The sequence below is a fragment of the Ceratotherium simum genome, chromosome 24 (assembly GCF_057802395.1).
Source record: "Ceratotherium simum simum isolate JZ-2026a chromosome 24, ASM5780239v1, whole genome shotgun sequence".
NCBI lineage: Eukaryota > Metazoa > Chordata > Mammalia > Perissodactyla > Rhinocerotidae > Ceratotherium > Ceratotherium simum.
The window spans coordinates 33,931,739-33,954,758 of NC_141923.1; the positions used below are offsets into that span (position 1 = coordinate 33,931,739).

Sequence of the window (23,020 nt, forward strand, 5' to 3'; positions counted from 1 at the left end):
AGAGGGCCCAGTGCTGTCAGAGAACTTGAGCATTCAAGAGAAGTCAGATAGCTGGAGTTTATGAACATTTCACCATTTTTAAGCGTCAGCAACACATTTACAGTTTTTATAACTGTGCCAGCCAAACAAAAACACTCTGGGCTCTGGGCTACCCATCTGTGGGCTCTGGTCTAAAATCTATGTTGCCCAAAGACACAGTGATCTGCCAGACCCCGCCTACACTTCTTGAGGGCTGAGGGTTTCCCACTGAATGTGTATTATTTTTCTCACTTTTTAAAAGCTTCAACAACAAATTTTTAAAAATAATTTAATACTTACAACAATCTTGGGCTATAGTCATGCCTACAGAGATATTCGGCATTGGAGAGGAAAAATGGAATCACAACCATTATTACTCTACTAATGAAAACAGTAAAATGGCTACACTGTTTTAAAACTATGTGCTTTACTGCAGAAACTGTGCTAAGTACTTGTATGTACTTTCTCCAGCATTTTTATTGAAAAAGAAACAGAGGCTTAACGAGATTAAAGAACTTGCATAGAGAGATTTTTAGTTAAAATAATCTGAGAAAGGAGGGAGGCACGTAAAAATAAATAAATAAATAAAACAATCTGAGGAGATATAAAAACCTTTCCCTTTCCCATTCTAAACAATACAAATGCTGGAGAAGACACTGAAAAGATAAAAGTTTAATACAGAATTAAACTCAAAAAGAAGAAAGGGAAATCATCAGAAATGGAAGAGGGGAACCCACAGCGGGTAGGAGATAAAGCTGGGCAGAGACCAGAACTCATACCAGCCCCAGTGCTGGGGTCCATCACCAGCCCAGGGACAGAAGTAGAGACCACAGGCCCAGGGTGTAGCTGGGACCTAGGAGAGTGTCAGACTGTCTGTGAATAGGAACCTGAAAGTGTTCACCCACCGTGGCCCAGGCAGGCCACCTGTCCAAGAGCATGAACAAAGTCCCTCATGAGAGGGTAGACCCTCAAGCCTGCACTCTGGACGGGTACAGGGCCCAAGTTCTCATTATCCTCATGAAAGGAAACACCAAGCCAAAAAACTAAAACTAAAATGGTTAGAATTGGTGAATTCTGTTGGAACCAGGCAGAGTCAATCATAAAACTGTTATATATATAACATAACATATATGTTTCTACCACGCAGGAAACATGCAGGACTTCCACAGAAGATCAGTCCCTAGAAGAACGCTCACAAACAAATCAAAACAAAAATGAAAAAACCCTAAAGTCAATAAAGATAATTCACAGAGCCATCAAACAAAAAATCCATATCTAAGATCGGAAAGGGCCTTTAAAGTAAGAACGTTTGGGGAAATTAAGGAAAATAAAATCTAAAACATGAAAAGGAGGCAACAAAAAGTAGAAATTCTAGATATGAAAAATATTTGTTAAAATTTTTTTAAAACTCAATATTCAATAGACAGGTTAGATTGGACATACAGAGAGAGAGAATTACTGAACTGAAGACAAATGTGAGGAAGTCACTTAGCATGTAGCACAGAGATAAAGAGGTAGAAAACACAAAAGCAGAGACATGGAGGATGGATTGAGAAACTCAACATCCACATAATGAAGATTTGGAAGATGAAGGAGGTCAGATTTGGTACAGTTCTCTGAGCCCCAAGCTGATAAGTTAAATCCGTCCACAAAAAGACTTGCATAAGAATGCTCATAACAGCTTTATTCATAACAGCCCAAAACTGGAAACAGCCAAGGTGGTACATCCATACAATGGAATACTACTCAACAATAAAAAAGAATGAACTACTGATACATGCCACACGGATGAATCTCAAATAACATTAGACCGAGTGAAAGAAGCCAGATATAAAAGAGATATGTATGGTTCTCTTTATATAAAGTTCTAAAACAGCTAAAACTAATCTACAGTAGAAAAAAATCTGAATAGTAGTTGCCTCTGGGGGAGAGGGGTACAAGGTACAGACATTTAAGCTGAGAGCTGAACAACAAAAAGGAGCCAGTCATGCCAAATTCTAGGGAACAGCATTTCAGGCATGAGAGAACTTTCTGGAACTGTGGTAAAATTCCATGTCTTGATGGGGGTTTGTGTTACACAGGTGTATGCTTTTGTCAAAATTCAGAGATATTTCTGATTTTTCTCCTGTTGGCCTGACTGATGAATGAATGACTGTTAGTTCATTCATTGTCTGTCTTTCCCACTAGAATGTAAACCCCATGAAAACAGGGATCTTAACTGGCTTCTTTACCAACATATACATCCCCAGCAACTAGCACAGAGCTGATAACAATAAATATTTATTGAATGAATAAAACTCAATTCAAGGTATTATACGTTAACATTTTATGACATCTCTAATTCAATTATCAAATTACAAAAATCTATTCAAATGAAAAAATTTTTTTCTCTTATTGAGCCTTGATGCTATAAAGAAGCAGTATGGTTCAATACTGGGCTAGGAGGGGAAAAAATCAAATTTTGTGTTATAGACTGAAAGTCTGTGTCCCTCCAAAATTCATATGTTGAAACCCTATCCCCTAATGTGATGGTATTAGGAGATGGGGCCTTTGGAGGGTAATTAGGATTAGATGATGTCATGAGGGTGGAGACTTCATGAATGGGATTAGAGCCCACATAAAAGTCAGAGAGAGCCTGCTTCTTCTCTCTCATCTCTGCCATGTGAGGATACAAAGAGAAGTCAGCAGTCTGCAACCTGGAGAAAAGCCTTCATCATGACCCAACCATGCTGCCACCCTGATCTCGGACTTCCAGCTTCCAGAACTGTGAGAAATAAATTTCTGTTGTTTATAAGCCACTCAGTCTGTATTATTCTATTATAGCAGCCTGAACAGACTAAGACACCTCGCTAAAGGCTTGCTCTGGGATCCAAACCTTTCAATGCCTCACCATCTCCCGTGACTTAAAGGATCTGCCATTCTTATTTATTTTTTTAATTGCATAAAACAACTAAACATCAAACTGATAATAGTGGTTACCTAAGGGTAGTAGGATTATAAATAATTCTGATTTTTCAAATTCTGTATGAGTATATATATATATTCATAATTAGAAAAATACAAGTTTTTTTAATGGTGCCTTTTAGAGACAGGCAATGTAAATATCCCACTTAACACTTAAGACACATGATTATAGTCCTGAAATAAATCACATTTTAACGAATTAAACAAATATGTCAATGTGTCAGAGAGTAGCATAAGGTAGAGGATAACAACATGGGCCCTAGAGTCAAATACTCTGGATTCAAATTCCACCTCTGCGCGTGGCTTAGCGGTTAAGTGCGCGCGCTCTGATGCTGGCGGCCCGGGGTCGGATCCCGGGCGCGCCCCGAGGCACCACTTCTCCGTCCAACCTGGGGCCGAGTCCCACGTACAGCAACTAGAAGGATGCGGACCTATGACGTACAACTATCTACTGGGGCTTTGGGGGGAAAAAAATGAATAAATAAAATCTTTAAAAAAAAAAAAAAAAAATTCCACCTCTGCGACTTGCTAGCTATTATGTAAACTTGGACAATTGACTGAAATTCTCAGCCTCAGTTTCCTCATTGGTAAAATGAAAAAGATAGTATCTACCTTGTAGGATTATTGTGAGGCTTAAGTAAGATGATCAACATACTTTACCTAGAATATTGGCTAGCACATTAGGGTTCAATAAATGTTGGCTATTACTACCACTGGGGTTCTACAAACCACAGAACTCCTACTAAAGGAAAAAAAGAATCATAGAGTTAAAATTTAGGAGCCAAATTCTGCTCCCACACCATTCAAGAATCCTTTCCATGGTAATCCTGACAGATCATGACCTGGTCTCTACCTGAATGCTTTTAAGGACAGAGTTCCTTACCTTAAGAGGCAGTTTTTGTTGAAAGGTCCTTGCATTCTATAAAAGTTCCCTACATAGAAATTGCTCTTTTTGATGCTCAGTCTGGCCTCTGAAATGACAAAAGTGTTTACTCCCTCCTAAGAGCCGTGAAATATGTTAAGACAGCTCCTATGACCTCCCTTAGTACATTTTACTTAACCCAACCAGTCTTCCTGTGGCCTAGTTCACAGACCACTCAGCATGGTGGCCAGATCCTTCTGAACAGCTCCAAGTCTGTCAAAGTATCTCTTGAAATGTGGCACCCAGGTCTGTATTCAATACTCGAGACATGGTCTAATTGGTGTGGACTACACTGATACTATTACTTCCCAATGTCTGGACCCTATGTTTTATTAATGCTGTATGAAATGACATGTTTTTGAGTAGCAGAATCACACTGATGGGTCATATAAAGCTTGTAGTAAATTAAAATTCACTGATACCAAATCAAGTTCCCCATTTTATATATTTGTAATTTATATTTTGCACTTAAATCCAAAACTTTACATTTCTTTCTTCTAAATTATATCTTGTTTGTTTCAGCCAAATGTTTCATCCTTTAAGACCAATTTGCATCTTTTTTTTAACAATTTTTTATTTATTTATTTTTTATTTATTTATTTTTTCTCCCCAAAGCCCCAGCAGACAGCTGCACGTCATAGCTGCACACCCTTCCAGTCGCTGCATGTGGGACGCGGCCCCAGCATGGCCAGAGAAGCGGTAAGTCGGTGTGCGCCCGGGATCCAAACCCGGGCCACCAGCAGAGGAGCGCGCGCACTCAACCGCTAAGCCACGGGGCCGGCCCCCCAATTTGCATCTTTATTGTGCCTTCCCTCTCAACTTAAACATGATTTTGTAAAGAAAAGTGAATTTTTGTTTTCAAAGAAAATGTCTTCTAACACGTTTTTATTAATTCATTTTTTAAAATTATTTTTGCATATCATACTATATCCATATTTAATAACATTAAAATGAAGTTACATTAAATGAAAAACACTTAAAAAAACAAAGTATTATTGATTTGCTTCCACTGAGAAGGGATCCCTCAGATATGGAGCTCCCAGGCGAACACTTAGATTCCTGACTTATTCTTTTTCATGTGTGGCCTGTGTATAAGAAAGGCCCCACAGGGAAACTGAAGGAGCAAGCAGGGTACCTCCACATGAGGGAACTCCCAGCAACATTCAAAAAACTTACTAATTCATTTTTATATGGAGAGGTTTTGTGTGGGGTTTTATCCAGCGAAAGGATTCATTCAGCAAACATGTATGCAGCACTTGCAGTAAGTCAGACATCATGCTAGACTCTGGGCACAAATGGTTAAAAGGCACAATATGCTTTCACAAATTCAGGATTCAGGAAAGGAGAAATACATGTCATGACCAAGTTGCAATCCAGCGAGACAACACCAACAGAAGTACACACAGTACAGGGATGGCGAGGAGGAAAGAGTGGGGGTACTGTTAAGAGAAACACTTGTTGAGAGAGGTGATATCTGAGATTGGTACCGCATTAACAAACGAGCACAAGTTCTCCAGGTGCACAAGGCAGCGCAGAAGAGGGCACTGGAGGCAGAGGGAGCCGCACGTGCGAGGACACAGCATGTGCACAGAATCATCATGGCGTAGGTGAAAAAGTTCAAGCAAACTTCACACGTGCTGTAAGTGTAAAATACTTACCGAACTTTGAAGACTTACTACAAAAAAAAAGTAAAAAATCACTGATAATTTCCATATTGATTTTTAAGGTAACCTTTTTTTATTGTAGTGAAATATACACAAAATTTACCATTTTCACCATTTTTAAGTGTACGATTCAGTGGTATTAACCACATTCACAATGTTGTGCAATCATCGCCACCATCCATTTCCAGAATTTCTTCATTATCCCAAAGAGATACTCTGTACCCTTTAAACAATAACCTCCCATTCTCCCCTCCTCCAACCCCTGGTAACCTCTATTATACTTTCTATCTCTATGAATTCCATATTCATTTTTTAGATCTATGTTGAAGTAATATTTTGGATATATTCGGTTAAATAAAACATGTTATTAAAATTAAGTTCACCATGTTTCTTTTTATTTTTATTCATTTATTTATTTATTTGGTAAGGAAGATTCGCCCTGAGCTAACACCTGTGCCAATCTTCCTCTATTTTGTATGTAGGTCACCACCACAGCAAGGCTGACAAGTAGCGCAGGCCCGCACCCAGGATCCAAACCCACAAACCCCGGGCCGCCAAAGTGGAGTGTGCTGAACCCAACCACTAGACCATGGGGCCTGCCCCTCTTTATATTTTTAATGTGGCTACTTGAAAAACTTTATTTACAGGGCTCACATTATATTTCTACTGCACAGTGCTATGCTAGAGCATAATATGCAAGTAAGGAAACAGATAGAGATGATGCTGGAATGAGCAGATACAGTTCAATTCATGAGGGGCCTTATATTACCCTATAAGATAAAATCTTATAGTAGTAGAGAGCCAATAACAGATTTATGAGAGGAGTGACATATTTCAAAGAACACCATGGTGGCAGTGTGGGTGCTGGACTGGAGGAGGGCAAGGCTAGAGGCAGAGAGATGGGTTAGAAGACTCACAATAGTAGAGCTGAGAGGGGAAGAAGATTCAAATCGGGGCAGAAGGCAGGATGGAAAAGAACCACGGTTCCTAACAGAAAGGCTGCATCAGAATCACCTGGATAAGTAAACAAGTCATAACTTTCACAACTTACAAGATAATTTTGAAAGTTTGATGAATATAAAATCAATAGCTTTCCAAACCCATTATAAAAATATGCAGAAAATCCCATTCATAACAGCAATATACACTATTTTAGAACTACACAAAACAACCACATACACACACACACACACACACAAACCTAGGTATAAACTCAACAAGAAATGTGTAAGATCAATATGAAGAAAAATAGAAAACTTTACTGAAGATATAGGTGATGACCGGAAGAGCAGAGGTATGTTAAAGCAGCTGTCACGGAGCACATATCACGGGCCTGGCACTTTACATGTATATACACTCCTGTATACATTACTCATTTAATTCTTTCAACAACTCTTTGCAGAAGGTACTATAATTACCCTATTTTTTTTTAATAAAGAAAGGAAGAATAATTGTTTTACAGAAACACTCAAAATAATATATGAATTCAATGCAAACTTAATTTTTTAAAACTTTTTAAATAACGATTTATTGACCATCAAGGAAGTGCAGAGGCCAGCCTGGTGGTGCAAGCGGTTAAGTGGGCGTGCTCCACTGCAGCAGCCCGGGGTTCGCCGGGTCAGATCCCGGGCACGCAGACGCACCGCTTGTTAAGCCATGCTGTGGCGACGTCCCATATAAAGTAGAGGAAGATGGGCATGGATGCTAGCCCAGGGCCAGTCTTCTTCAGCAAAAAAGAGGAGGATTGGCAGATGTTAGCTCAGGGTCGATCTTCCTCACAAAAAAAAAAAAAGTGCAAAGACAACCCGCAGAATGGCAGAAAATATCTGCAAGTCATCTCTCTGATAACAGCATGTATCAAGAGTATATAAAGACCTTACAACTCAATAATAAAAAGACAAACCAGTTAAAAATGACCAAGGATCTGAATAGACATTTCTCTCTTTTTTTTTATAAGGAAGATCAGCCCTGAGCTAACATCCATGCCAATCCTCCTTTTTTTTTTTGCTGAGGAAGACTGGCCCTGGGCAAACATCCGTGCCCATCTTCCTCCACTTTATATGGGACGCTGCCACAACATGGCCTGACAAGCGGTGCGTCGGTGCACACCTGGGATCCGAACCCGGGCTGCCAGCAGCGGAGTGCGCGCACTTAACCGCCACACCACAGGGCCGGCCCTGAATAGACATTTCTTCAAAGAAGATATACAAATGGCCAATAAGCACATGAAAAGATGCTCAACATCATTAGCTATCAGGGAAATGCAAATCAAAGCCACAGTGAGATACCACTTCACACCCACTAGGATGGCTCTAATCAAAAAGATACTAAGTGCTGGCAATAATACGGAGAAATTAGAATCCTCATACATTCCTAGTGGGAATGTAAAATGGTGCAGCTGCTTTGGAAAACAGTCTGGCAGTTCCTCAAATAATTAAACATAGAGCTGCCATATGACCCAGCAATTCCACTCCTAGGTATATATCCAAGAGGAATGAAAACATATGTCCATACAAAAGTTCATAGCAGCGTTATTCATAATAGCCAAAAAGTGGAAACAACCCAAATATCCATCAGCTGATAAATGGATAAATAAAATGTAGCATATCCATAATGTTATGGGTTGAATTGTGTCCCCCAAAAAGATACGTTGAAGTCTTAGCCCCTGGTACCTGTGAATGGGACCTTATTTGGAAATAAGGTCTTTGTACATGTAATCAAGTTAAAATGAGGTCATACTACTGGAGTAGGGTGGCCCTTTAACCCAACGTAACTGGTGTCCTTACACAAGGGGAGAAAAGACACAGAGACAGACTCGCACAGAGGGAATTACAATGTGAAGATAGACACTTGGGGAAGAAAGCCATGTGAAGACAGAGGCAGAGGTTGGAGTTATGCAGCTGCAAGCCAAAGAATGCCAAGGATTGCCAGCAACCACCAGAAACTAGGAAGAGGCAAGAAAGGATTCTCCCCTAGAGCCCTCAGAGAGAGCACAGCCCTGCTGACACCTTGACGTTGGACTTTATAGCCTCCAGAACTGTAAGAGAATACATTTCTGTTATTTAAAGCCACCCAGTTTGTGTTATTTTGTTACTGTAGCCCTAGGAAACAAATACACTATAGGATGGAAATTTATTCAGCAATAAAAAGCAATGAGTACTGATACATGCCACAACATGGATGAACTCTGAAAACATGCTAAGTGAAAGAAGCCAGTCACAAAATGCCACAAATTGTATGATTCCATTTATACGAAATACTCAGATCTATAAAGGCAGTAGGATTGGTGGTTGCCTACGGCTAGGGTATTGGGGAACAGGATGGGGAGTGACTGCTAATAGGTATGGGTTTCTTTTTTTTTGTTTGTGTGTGAGGCAGATCAGTCCTGACCTAACATCCATGCCAATCCTCCTCTTTTTGCTGAGGAAGACTGGCCCTGAGCTAACATCCGTGCCCATCTTCCTCCACTTTATGTGGGACACCACCACAGCATGGCCTGACAAGCGGTGCATCGGTGCGCGGCCGGGATCCGAACCCGGGCCGCCAGCAGCGGAGTGCGCGCACTTAACCGCTACACCACGGGGCCGGCCCAGGTATGGGTTTCTTTTTGGGGTAACAAAAATGTTCTTAAATTAGACTGTGGTGATAGCCGCGCAACTGTCAATATACTAAAAATTACTGAACTGTACACTTTAAATAACGAATTGAGTGAATTACATCTCAATAAAGCCACTTAAAAGAAAAACTATTTGGCAAGATGATTCTAAAATTAATCTGGAATAGAAACTGTAAGACTAGCCCCCAAATATTACTTTTTAAATAATGAGCATGTGAGCTGATAAAGTATATGACTTCCAATAAAATAACAATTATAATAATCATGAGGGAGTATTTACTCTACTAGATATCAAAGTATAATATATATTTAATATAGGATGCTGTCGTATTGTTTCAGCAAAATAGAAAATTAGGCCACAAAACAGAAAAGAGTCCAGAAAGAGACTCTGTGTGTGAAAAATGAGAACATGATAAATGTGGCATTTCAGATTAATGGGTCAAGAATGGACTGAATATTCAGTGTAACACTGTTTGGAAAACAGTAATTATGCACACACCATTCTCACACACACAGAAATTTTTTAAAAACTCAAACATATAAGAACTCATAGGAGAAAATATAGTCATAAGAGAAAACCTTGCTTGCCTCAGCACTACTGACATGTCAGGCCAGAAAAATTCTTTGTTGTGGGGGCTTTCCCGTGTATTGTAGGAAGTTCAGTAGCATCCCTGGCCTCTACCCACTAGACGCCAGCAGCACCACCACCCCAGTTGGACAACCAAAAGATGTCCCCCGACATTGCCAAATGGCCCCTCCTAGAAGGCAAAATATCTCCCCCAATTTGAGAATCACCGGGATAGGGAATGATAGCCACAAAATACAAAATACACAGTAAAAGACCGACACATTAAACATAAAATTTAAAACTTTGGTTCAACAAAGATGCCATATGGTAAAAAGACCAGCAAAAACTTTACAAAGCACTAAGTTGGGAATAAATATTTAAAACATATATAAATGACAACGATTAATATCCAGAACATATAAAACACTACTACTTATAAAAAGACAACTCAATAGAAATAGACATTTTTCAAAAGAGGAAACACAAATAGCCAACAATCACCAAAACATGCTCAATCTCACTAGTAACTAGGGAAATGCAAATTAAAACACCAATTAGAACCATTTCCCACCCATCAGATTGGCAAAAATAAAGAAGACTGATACCATTAAATGTTTAAAAGAGCTAGGGAGGGGCTGGCCCCTTGGCGTAGGGGTTAAGTGCACGTGCTCCGCTGCTGGCAGCCCAGGTTCGGATCCCGGGCGCCACCGATGCACCACTTGTCAGGCCATGCTGTGGTGGCGTCGCATATAAAGTAGAGGAAGATGGGCACGGATGTTAGCCCAGGGCCAGTCTTCCTCAGCAAAGAGGAGGATTGACACGGATGTTAGCTCGGGGCTGATCTTCCTCACAAAAAAAATAAAATAAAAAATAAAATAAAATAAAACAGCTAGGGAAATAGACATTATTACACACGGTTGGTGGGCAGTTTGGCATTAAATGTCCACACCCTCCCACCCAGCAATTCCACCTGCAGATTTCTTTTTTTTAAAATTTTTTTGTGAGGAAGATCAGCCCTGAGCTAATATCCATGCTCATCCTCCTCTTTTTGCTGAGGAAGACTGGCTCTGAGCTAACATCTACTGCCAATCTTCCTCCTTTTTTTCCCCCAAAGCCCCAGTAGACAGTTGTATGTCATAGTTGCACATGCTTCTAGTTGCTGTATGTGGGACGTGGCCTCAGCATGGCCAGACAATTGGTGTGTCGGTGCGCGCCCGGGATCCGAACCCGGGCCGCCAGCAGCAGAGCGCGCGCACTTAACCAGTAAGCCACAGGCTGGCCCCTGCAGATTTCTGTCCTTGAGAAATGCTAACGTGGGCATTTCATGGACACAGACGCATGTGAAGGATGTTCTCTACCACATTGTGTCTAACAGTGAAAAACTGTAAGCAATCTATGGAATCTCAACATACTGTGGAATTTACAGAGCAAGAAGAAAGAATAAGGTAGATCTCTACACACAGACAAAGAAAGAGTTCCAAGACCCAATTTTAAGCATAAAAACTCAAGCTGCTGAATAGGTACAACATGCTGTATATGTAAAATATGCATTTGTAAAAGTTTAACACTAAGTCTTACATACAGATATCTTATAATGTACAAACATTTGTCAATAAATGTAAAGAAAAAGAAACAAAAATACACCCCCAACCTGGTAACAGTTTGGGGCAGGACATTAAAGAAAAGAAGATGGAGATGGAAAGAGATAGGTCAAAGAGAATCTACTTAGTTTAAACTTTTGACAAGATTGTAGGCACGAACTACAACTAAAATAAATATTTAAAAAAACATTTTACAGGCCGACCCCGTGGCTTAGCGGTTAAGTGCGTGCGCTCCACTGGCAGCCCGGGGTTCCAATCCCGGGCGCCCACCAATGCACCGCTTCTCCGGCCATGCTGAGGCCGTGTCCCACATACAGCAACTAGAAGGATGTGCAACTATGACATACAACTATCTACTGGGGCTTTGGGGGGGGGGGGGGAAGAACAGTTTTATAAAAAAAAATAAAAAAACATTTTAAAAATAAGCTCAACTTGAACAAGATTAATCATTCCCTTTCCCTATTAAATCTCCTTTCTCCGAACTTCCTAATTCTGATAACAAAATCTTTCGGTGCAGTTCCTTGTATCCTTCTAAGGCAACTAAAAAAATACGGTATAAATAATTTAGTGTTTTCAAGGAGTGGGTGATCTAAGGGAGTTTCCGTCCAATAGTATATTAAAAACTTATAAAGGTTTGGGTTTGTTTATATTTTAATAACTAGGTATCAATTTCATAATAAACAATCATTAAGGTTCTCTAGCTCTGATCCATCCCAGCGAGGCGAAAACAGCACGGCGGGACTCCCAGCAGGGCCCAGGGCAGCGGGCGTGCTCCGGGAGGAAAGGGGTGGTAACAACGGGGGCGGGGGTAGGTCCCCGCGAATCAAGGGGAAGGAACTGTAACCGGACGCGCAGGACACGCGCCGCCCAAGGAGCTGCCAGGTGCTGCGGGCTGTGCTCCTTTTTAGCTGACTGGGTCAAGAGGCCACGCAGGTTTGGCAGGTGCTCCTAAGGAGAGAAGGAGGTTCGAGGGGCAGGCCCGGGGAGGACGTGAGGGGCCGCGGACCCGGGTGAGAGCCTCTGTTGTGCTCCTGGCTGCGGAACCGCCCCGCCGCGGCCCAAGGGGGGCGAAAAGGCCGCGCCGGGGGGCGGGGAGAGGGGCAGGGCCAAGTGGCTTGGGGACGGCGGGGTCCCCGCAATCTGTCGCCCCCACACACGGCGCCAGTTCCACGACCCCCATCCTCCCCTCGCACAAGCCTAAGGACCTCACCGGCCTCTAATCCTCGCTTACCTACAGCCCTGGAGCCGACTCGCACACCTGCGGCACCTCCCGTGAAGAACTGGAACTTCCGCGGCCACCTGCGCGCACCCACCCGGATCTACTAGGGCCGAAACCACTTCCGGTCGTGCGGCGGGCTAACAGGACGTAACTCCACCTGGGGGGGGGGGGGTCTGTACAAATGGGCGACGCCATGTTGTACGGAAGGTATTGGGACAGTTGTGGCTTCCCGAGTTTCTCCGCTGCTAAACAAAGGATCTGTTAAGTTGGAAAGGCTTAACGCCTTTTCAGAAGTGATGTTTTCGTTTTGGTTTCTTTGGTGGTATTTTTGTTTGTATTGGCTTTGGCTTTAAAGGGAGAAGCCTCTGGAACCCTCACAAATGCAGTATGGGACATCTAATTATTATTAATTAGTGTGAGTCGTGTTTCTCTGCTGCATTAATTTTCTTAACTGTTAAATGGTGAAGGTAAATAGGAGAGACACTTGTTTAGATAATGTATTCCTCATTAGCAGTGCATTTCATACTATAGCCATTATAATAATTTATGCCGTCTTTTATAACAATAATCACAATACCTTCCAGTTATATATATATATTTTAAAATTTTTATTTATTTTTCCCCCAAAAGCCCCAGTAGATAGTTGTATGTCATAGTTGCACAGCCTTCTAGTTGCTGTATGTGGGACACAGCCTCAGCATGGCCGGAGAAGCGGTGCGTCAGTGCGCGCCCGGGATCGAACCCGGGCTGCCAGCAGTGGAGCGTGCACTTAACCGCTAAGCCACGGGGCCGGCCCCTTCCAGTTATATTTTAAATGGTTCATCAACCAGTCTTTATCAGCAGCTGTTCTATGTGAGGCAGCTAATGTGTGCTACATGCTGTTGCTCTGTCATAGACTGTGTAAAACAGAAGGAGAAATGAGATGTGCATAAACAATATAAGGTATAATAATAGTTGCCATTTGTTGACTATGTGCTCACAGTGTGCTAGGAACTTTGCAAGTGTTTTACATGTATTATCTCATTTAATCGTCATAACAACCTTGTGAGGCAGTATCGTTATTATTGCCATTTTACGTGAAATGGAGAAAGGTTAAATAAATTTCCCAAGGTAACTCAGCAAGTAAGCATTGGATCTGGGAATCAAACCTCAGTATGTCTGGTTGCAAAGCTTGTTGCCCTCATCCTCTATATTGTATTGCCTCCAGGACAGGAAAAACGGTTCTAAGTTCCATTAGATAAGTACCCATAAGGGGGAAATTTCTGGCAGATGTAGAGGATTAACCTCTTGCATTTTAATCTGCTCTATCCTGAAACATCTAAAAAATAGAAAAGTAAAGAGGAAATGCAGATTAAAGCCACAGTGAGATACCATTACATACCCACCAGAAAGGCTAAAATGAAAAAGACAGAAAATACCAAGTATTGGCAAGATTGTGGAGCAACCAGAACTCTCGTATGCTGCTGAAGGGAACATAAATTGGTACAATCACTTTGTTAAACTGTTTGGCAGTATCAACTAAAATTGAATATATGCATGGCCTTTGTCCCAACAGTTTCACTCCTAGGTATATATACCCAAGAGAAATGTGTACATATGTTCACTAAAAGGACAGGTACAAAAAAGCTCATACCCATGTTTTGTAATAGCCCTAACCTGGAAACTACACAAATATCCATGCTGTTGGAAGTCAGGGTAGTGATGACTCTTGGTGGAGTAATGACTCTGGAAGAGAACATGAGGAGGCTCCTGAAGTGCTGATAATGTTTTATTTCTTAATCTGAGTGTTGGTTTACATGTGTGTTCAGGTTGCATATTTGTGGGCACTTTTCTGAATGCATGTATAAAAAGGTTTTTTTATTTAAATGAAAGTAAAGGAGTGAGAAGTTTATAAACCCAAAGAAGAAAAAGAACAGGAGAGGAGACAATAGCAGACAAACAAATATCAATATAATTTCAGAAGATAGAAATTGGATTAGAATGGCAGAATACTGACATTTGAGGGACCCTGTAATGAACTCTCTGGGTCCATAAGCAATCGCCCTACATTGAAGGCCTAGTCAACAAGCCCCATCTGTGCATAAAGAATTTCCAATCAGCTTTTTAGTACCTCACTCTTTGTCTTAGTCCATTCAGGCTGATTTAACAAAATACCATTGACTGGGTGGCTTATAAACAACAAATTTATTTCTCACAGTTCTGGAGACTGGGAAGTCCATGGTCAAGGTGCCAACAGGTTTTTTGTCTGGTGAGTGGCTGCTTCCTGGTTTATCGACAGCAGCCTTTTCACGTGTCCTCACTTGGCTGAAGGGGTAAGGAGCTGTCTTGGGCCTCTTTTATAAGGCACTAATCCCATTCATGAGGGCTCCACGCTCATGACCTAATCACCTCCCAAAGGCCCCACCTCCTGATACTATTATATTGAGGTTAGTTTTCAACATATGAATTTTAAAGGGACACAAAACATTCAGCCTATGGCACTCTTGAATATGAAACGACATCCAGGAATCACCAGTTATTGCAGGAACCTCTCCAATACCAATAATTACCATTTTCTAATGAACACGATAGACCTCTGCACCCAGCATTTTGAGAACACATGTACTTTTATACAAACTTTTACACAAAGAAGATTTAAGAAAATTAATTTTGATTTAAGCCATTGAGCAACTTCCTACCAATTGCAAAAAATTGCTATCATCAGATCTCATTCTCTGACCATATTACAATTAAGTTGGAAATCAATAATAAAATTATTTTTAAAACTCCATACATGTGGAGATATTTTGTTTTTAATTAATTAATTTATTTATTTTTTTCCCCCAAAGCCCCAGTAGATAGTTGTATGTCATAGCTGCACATTCTTCTAGTTGCTGTATGTGGGATACGGCCTCAGCATGGCCGGAGAAGAGGTGCGTCAGTGTGCGCCCGGGACCCAAACCCGGGCCGCCAGCAGCAGAGCACGTGCACTTAACTGCTAAGCCATGGGGCCAGCCCTATGTGGAGATTTAAAACATATTAATAACTGAAAGATTAAAGAAGAAATCCCAATGGAATATTAGATTTAAGAGGTAACAAAAATATTATATATGAAAATTTATAGGATACAGGTAAATTAATAACCTTATATGCTTTTACACTAGAAAATAAGACTAAAAATTATAGAAATAATCAGCTTAATATATTAGAAAAAAATAAAAGAATAAATCCAAAATAGGAGAAAAAAGAAAATAACAAAGCTCAGAGAACAAATTAATGAAATAGAAATATGCACTACAGATGGCCAACAAAACTCAAGTTAGATCTTTGAAAAGACTAGTAAAGAAAACAAAGGTCTGTGAGATTGATCCAGATAAAAGAGAAATAGCAACAAATATTATTAGGACTAAAAAGGGGGACATAATAAAATACAGCAGAGATTTAAGAAATTAGAAAATATGGTGAATAATTTTTTTTTTTGCTGAGCAAGATTGGCCCTGAGCTAACATCTGTTACCAATCCTCCTCTTTTTGCTGAGGAAGATTGGCCCTTGGCTAACATCTTTGCCCATCTTCCTCTTCTTTACATGTGGGACGCCTGCCACAGCATGGCTTGATAAGCGGTGCGTAGGTCTGCACCCGGGAGCCAAACCTGCGAACCCCGGGCTGCCGAAGCAGAGTGCGCAAACTTAACCATTACACCACCAGGCCAGCCCTGGTGAATAGTTTTATGCCAAAAAATTGATTAGAAAAGAAAATGAAAAGACAAGCCACGGAGTGGGAGGAAATATCTGCAAAAGACATATCTAATGAAGGACTGTTATCCAGAATATACAAAGAAATTTGAAACTCAACAACCCAGTTAAAAAGTGGCAAGAAATCTGAATAGACATCTCACCAAAGAAGATATATGATATCCAAATAAGCATATGAAAAGATGTTCAACATTATATGTTATTAGGGAATTGCAAATTAAAACAACAATGAGATATCAGTATCTCATTGAATAGCTAAATCCTATTAGAATGGCTAAAATCCAAACACTGACAACACCAAATGCTGACAAGTATATGGAGCAACTGGAACTCTCATTCATTGCTGGTGGGAATGCAAAATGGTACAGCCACTTCTGAATATATTTTATCAGTTTCTTACAAAGCTAAACATAGTTTTACCATACAATCCAGCAATCATGCTCTTATGTATTTACCCAAATGAGTTGAAAACTTAAGTCCACACAAAAACCTGCACACAAAGGTTTATAGCAGCTTTAGCCATAAATTGAAAGCAACCAAGATGTTCTTCAATAGGTGAATGGATAACCAAACTGTGGTATATCCATGCAATGGAATATTATTCAGCAATAAAAAGAAATAAGCTATCAAGCCACAAAAAGACATGGAGGAACTTTAAATACATACTGCTAAGTGAAAGAAGCCAGTCTGAGAAGGATATATACTGTATGATTCCAACAATATGACATTCTGGGAAAGGCAAAACTATGGCGACAGTAAAAAGATCGGTGCCAGGGGTTCCTGAGGAGGAAGGGAGGGGTGCATAGGTGGAGCACAGAGGATTTTTAGGGCAGTAAAACTATTCTGTATGATACTGTAATGGTGGGTACATGATATTATGCATGTGTCAAAACCCATAGAACTGTGCAACACAAAGAGAAAACCTTAAAAGTAAACTATGGACTTTAGTTAGTAATAATGTATCAATATTGGTTCATCAGTGGTAACAAATGTACCACAAGATGTTAATAATAGGGGGAAATGGGGTGGAGGAGATTAGGGGGAGGTATATGGGAACTTGCTGTACTTTCTGTTCGAATTTTCTGTAAATGTAAAACTGCTCTAGAAATAAAGTCAATCAATTTAAAAAAAAGATCATGCCGTGAACTGCTTGATTTATCTAAAAATGCTTTATTCGTTTATTCATTGATTCCAAGGACAACTTAATGCCAAGCTCTGGGATGACATGTACAGAAAATTCAAGAGGAACTGTGGCAGGAAGTGCTAGTGGCTCACCCAGTATCCATTTTCCCCTTCTGCTTAGTAACAGAAGTCAGGGGGCATTTAAAAATTCATTAAAAAATACATTTTTCTGTCTCCATTGGCAATAGGTATGGCCATGTGAGTAAGTTCTGGCCAATGAAGCATAAACAAAAGTTTTTGCTTTGGACTTTTGGTCAAGATCCTAAAAAGGAGTCAGACAACTGGCACAGGCCTTTTTTCCCCTTTTTGTCATTGCCCTTCCATCTCTTTCTTGCTAAGACTAGGTCTTGATGGCTGAAGCTCCAACAGCTCTCTGCTGCTGCAGTGGCACCTTGAAGACGGAAGCCATGTGCTTAGGAAGGTAGGGTGGAGAGGTAGAGGAAGCCTGGATCCTTGATGCTTTCTGTAGTTTCTTTCTTTTTTTTTTTGTGAGGAAGATCAGCCCTGAGCTAACATCCACGCTAATCCTCCTCTTTTTGCTGAGGAAGGCTGGCTCTGAGCTAACATCTATTGCCAATCCTCCTCCTTTTTTTTCCCCAAAGCCCCAGTAGATAGTTGTATGTCATAGCTGCACATCCTTCTAGTTGCTGTATGTGGGACGCGGCCTCAGGATGGCCGGAGAAGCGGTGCGTCCGTGTGTGCCCGGGATCCGAACCCGGGCCACCAGCAGCGGAGTGTGCACGTTTAACCGCTAAGCCACGGGGCCGGCCCCTTTCTGTAGTTTCTATACTAATCCTGAACTACCTATCTCTGGACTTCTTTTACATGAGAAAATAACCTAAATTTTTAAGCCACTGCAGTCAAGTCCAGATCTTTGTTACCAGCAGTGGAACCCAGTCCCTAACTGATACTGATATTAATAATAAATGCATGCCACACAGGTCAACTAAAACTTGTTGAATACAGTGCCCAGCACTAAAGATACACAATAAAGGTGGAAAACTTTTATTGGACTTGTTTAGTGTATTGAAGATGAAGGCGAAAACTTAAAGGAACCACTAAATAGGCTCTTCTGAAATCCTATTTTCTTCTATCAAAATTCTATCCATCCTTTCTGCCCATTGATCCCTTCTATAAACTTTTGTAATATTATTAGGTACTATACAGATTATAAAAATATGTAGCTATGCACTCAAGAAGCTTACAAGCTAGTTGGAAACACAAAAAGACTATTCGTTAGTAAGTGGGAAAAGGAACGGTTTTTTGGTGGTTTAGACAGATAGGGAACTTTCTTTTTCTCCTAAGGAATTGGAATGAGACTACCTCTTGGGAAAGATGCCTGGATTCATTTAGAAGAAATTCATGAAGGCCCCTTAGAATGAGGGTGAGACCCCCCCCCCAAAATGGGACAAGTTCATCTAATAATAGGGGTTGAAAGGCTGGTGAATCAGCATTCCTTTTGTTCTGCATTGAGTGGTGTGCTTGGGGGCTGAGCTCAATTGCTTTGTAGGGTAAAGGAATGAGTAATTAGAAGATTCAAGGGATCAATCAGAGATAGAGGGAGGAGTCAGCAAGGCTCCAAACTTTCTGGGAGAAAGAGAAAGACATCTCAGAGGAGAGACTTTGGGGGAGAAATAAATATTTAAAGTGTTTGGGGAGTTGAGTTTAAGTTCTTTGCAGTGGGGTGTGTGCATGTTGTGTAACCTCATCTTCTATCTCATAGGTAAGATTCAGTTAAGTCTATATCATTCTCTAATGTTTTTGTTCCAGTAGATTCTTTGGAGGAATTTGAATTGGTGTTGAATTTTTTTTTTTAATTTTTTGTTTATTGCAGTAACATTGGTTTATGACATTGTAAAAATTTCAGGTGTACATCATTGTACTTCTATTTCTGCATAGATTACATCATGTTCACCACCAAAATACTAATTACAACCCATCACCACACACATGTACTGAATTATCCCTTTCACCCTCCTCCCTCCCCCCTTCCCCTCTGGTAACCACCAATCCAATCTCTGTCCCTATGTGTTTGTTTATTGTTGTTATTATTTACTACTTAATGAAGGAAATCATATGGTATTTGACCTTCTCCCTCTGACTTATTTCACTTTGCATTATACCCTCAATGACCATCCATGTTGTCACAAATGGCTGGATTTCATCGTTTCTTATGGCTGAGTAGTATTCCATTGTGTATATATACCACAGCTTCTTTATCCATTCGTCCCTTGATGGGCACTTAGGTTCCAAGTCTTGGCTATTGTGAATAACGCTGCAATGAACACAGGGGTGCATGTACCTTTACAAATTGGTGTTTTCAAGTTCTTTGGATAAATACCCAACAGTGGAATAGCTGGATCATATGGTAGTTCTATCCTTGATTTTTTGAGGAATCTCTGGTGTTGAATTTTGCATCACCTTTTACATCAGGTTTGTAAGAGGAAAAAACAAAGGTTATTTTTGGGCTTTCTGGAGCTGGAGGGTAAAGGGTGGACTGCTGATATCTAAGTCACAGAGAAAAGAGCACAGGAAGAGGCCTCCGTTAAAGATGATGGATTGAGCCACATGTAACTCCACTTCCTCCTGAAATCCCTCTAAAACAATGGGAAAAACACAAAACTTCAAGGTAAAAAAGATATAGAAAAAGATGAAGACCACTCAAATGAAACTATTTATTCAGAACTTGCTATAGCAGGGAGTCAGCCACTATCACTTGTGATTGGCAAAGACTCAAAGGCAGGCAAAGGAGGGGGAAAGCTTTATATTAAAAAAAAGGGAAGGCCTGGGGCCAGCCCGGTGGCATAGTGGGTAAGTTTGCACACTCCGCTTCAGCGGCCCAGGGTTCACGTGTTTGGATCCCAGGTGCAGACCTACGCACTGCTCATCAAGCCATGCTGTGGCAGCATCCCACATATAAAATAGAGGGAGATGGGCACAGCTGTCAGCTCAGAGCCAATCTTTCTTAGGGAAAAAAAGGAGAATTGGCAATGGATGTTAGCTCAGGGCTAATCTTCCTCACTAAAAAAAAAAAAAAAAAAAAGAAGGCTTCAGATATGCTCTGATTGGAGGTCATTGTCCTTTTTTTTTTTTTTTTTCAGGAAAGGATTCACCCTAAGCTAACATCTGTTGCCAATCTTCCTCTCTCTTTTTTTAAATTATCCCCAAAGCACCCCAGTGCATGGTTGTATATCCTAGTTGTAAGTCCTTCTAGTTCTTCTGTGTGAGCTGCCACCACACCATGGCAACTGACAGATAGGTGGTGTGGTTCTGTGACCAGAAAACAAACCCGGGCCTCTGAAGCAGTGAGAATGCCGAACTTTAACCACTAGACCATCAGGGCTGGCCCTGGAGGTCACTGTCATGCGGAAGCTGGAGAAGGGCTCACTAGAAGCCAGGCTTCTTATGTGATTGGTTTGGCTTTCTATGGCTGGTCCTGTGCTGGAAGTTGGGGCAAAATATAAGGAAGCTGACTCATTAACAAGTTCTGACCATTCTGGGCTGATTGCCCCAGAGGTTGTGGTTTGGCTTCCCAGGCTGGTTGCTGTAGAAGTAATGGGTCAGATTTCTATTGTCATGTATGATCTAGCCATTGTCCATTTGCAAAGTCAGTCTCTCAGAGAACAGAAGAGGAGATAAAATTACTAACAATTTGGAAGCTGGAAAGCAGAAGGATAGTGGGAACTGACTTAGCAGACTCATCATCTATCAAAGGAGAAAGCTAAGAGCAAGCCTGATTTGCCCAGAGAACCACCAAAAGGCTCAAGACTTGGCAGCACCAGGTACCTCAAGAAGCTAGAGTAAAGTTGGGACTAACAGCAGAGTAATTGTTTAAAAGTCTATTTCAGAAGCAGTTAGACCACGAGATTTCCTCCCTTGCTCCCAAGTGACTGCCCCTTGTCCCCTGCAGAAGGCTCAGGACTGATTCCCTGGAGAAGGTAAAGTAGAGGGTACCTTGTCTAGTTAACGATAGGGGTGCCATACTAAAAATATGAGGATTCAGTGAAAATTATTTTCTTTAGAGACTCCTGCCTTACTCTCTTACATCAGTAACCAATGTTAGAAGTGTTAAAGAAAATTTTTCAGGGGCTGGCCCTGTGGCATAGTGGCTAAGTTCAGCACGCTCCGCTTCGGCAGCCTGGGTTTGCTGGTTCAGATCCTGGGCACAGACCTACAGCACTTGTCAAGCCATGTTGTGGCGGCGACCCACATATGAAATAGAGGAAGACTTGGGGCCGGCCCAGTGGTGCAGTGATTACGTGCTCGAGCTCTGCTTTGATGGCCCAGGATTCGCAGGTTTGGATCCCAGGCGTGGAGTGACACACCGCTTGTCAAGCCATGCTGTGACGGCGTCCCATATAAAGTAGAGGAAGATGGGCATGGATGTTAGCCCAGGGCCAATCTTCCTCAGCAAAAAGGGGAGGATTGGCATTGGATGTTAGCTCCAGGCTGATCTTTCTCACCAAAAAAAAAAAAAAAAAAAAAAAAAAAGGACGATTGGCACAGATGTTAGCTCAGGGCCAATCTTCCTCACCAAAAAAAAAAAAAAAAGAACAAAACCACAAAAACAAAAGAAAATTTTTCAGATAACTTTGTTAGGAGCGTTGGTCAAAAATTTTGTTACTATTGACAAGAGATTTTCACATATTGAGATATATGAAGTAGCTATTCTGGTTCAAAACTGTTTTGGCTTCCACTAAAGAAACCTGACTTATGGCCTGTCAAACATACATTGTACATCTGCTTTAACCATTAAAGAATGCATTAAACATTATCTCAAAGTAAAAGAATGCACTCTTTTAAGACAAGAATGCATACTGTCCTTCCTACGCCTACCAGTATCAGTAATGCCCACCCTCGCACACTTATTAGTACTCCTGAAGATAAGTTCTCTTTCCCCGGCCATCAGGGTCATGTTGACCTGCTAATTTGCAGTTGAATACCTCTTTGGAACTTTGATGAATATGTATCCTGGGCATGTTTAGTGTTCTTTGTTCGAAAAGGTATAAGACTATACTGAAAACCATGCTTCTCTGGAACACTTTCTTCCTTTGTGGAAACTGCCTTCCCGGTTTATAATCCTCAGCTTTGCTCAACTAAAACTCACCTTCTCTCTCTTATCTATAGAATGGTTATTAGTTATTTTGCATGACGCTATCTTGCAACAAGGGAGAAGGCCTATAGTAGGATAGGAGAAAGTGTGAAATACTTTTAAATGGACCACAAGATTTTTGGGCAACGCAAAACTATGCATTGTTTTAAGCATACCCTCCCCACTACTCAGATTCTTTGGGGTTTATGCCTTTTATTGTCTTTGAATTGTTTTACAATTCTGAAGAGAGATAAGCTAATTTGTAGAAAACTGATAGTAATGCAAATAATTATTGTTTTTAGATATGCAAATAAATTCTGTTAGGTGAAGCTTCTGTTGACATTCCTGTCTCCCCACATCTCCCAATAAGCCAGCTTTGCATCTATTAAGAAAATTGATTTCAACATTTCTGATGAATTTAGATATGTTTCTGGTCTTTGG

The 23,020-nt window shown here is 40.9% G+C and overlaps 1 protein-coding gene across 5 annotated transcripts in view; it reads right to left on the minus strand.

Moving 5' to 3' along the window:
- Positions 1–23,020, minus strand: part of EXD2 (exonuclease 3'-5' domain containing 2) — a 100,423-nt gene that overhangs the window by 42,877 nt on the left and 34,526 nt on the right. For 2 of the 5 annotated variants that reach the window (XM_014784332.2, XM_087448330.1), the window contains exon 1: positions 12,585–12,684. The exons of 1 other annotated variant lie outside the window; for it this stretch is intronic. The gene's annotated coding sequence lies outside the window, so the exon portion shown is untranslated. Of the gene's footprint in view, positions 1–12,584; positions 12,685–23,020 lie in introns of those variants that run through there. 2 more of the 5 variants (XM_004426280.3, XM_087448328.1) reach the window with 1 other exon arrangement.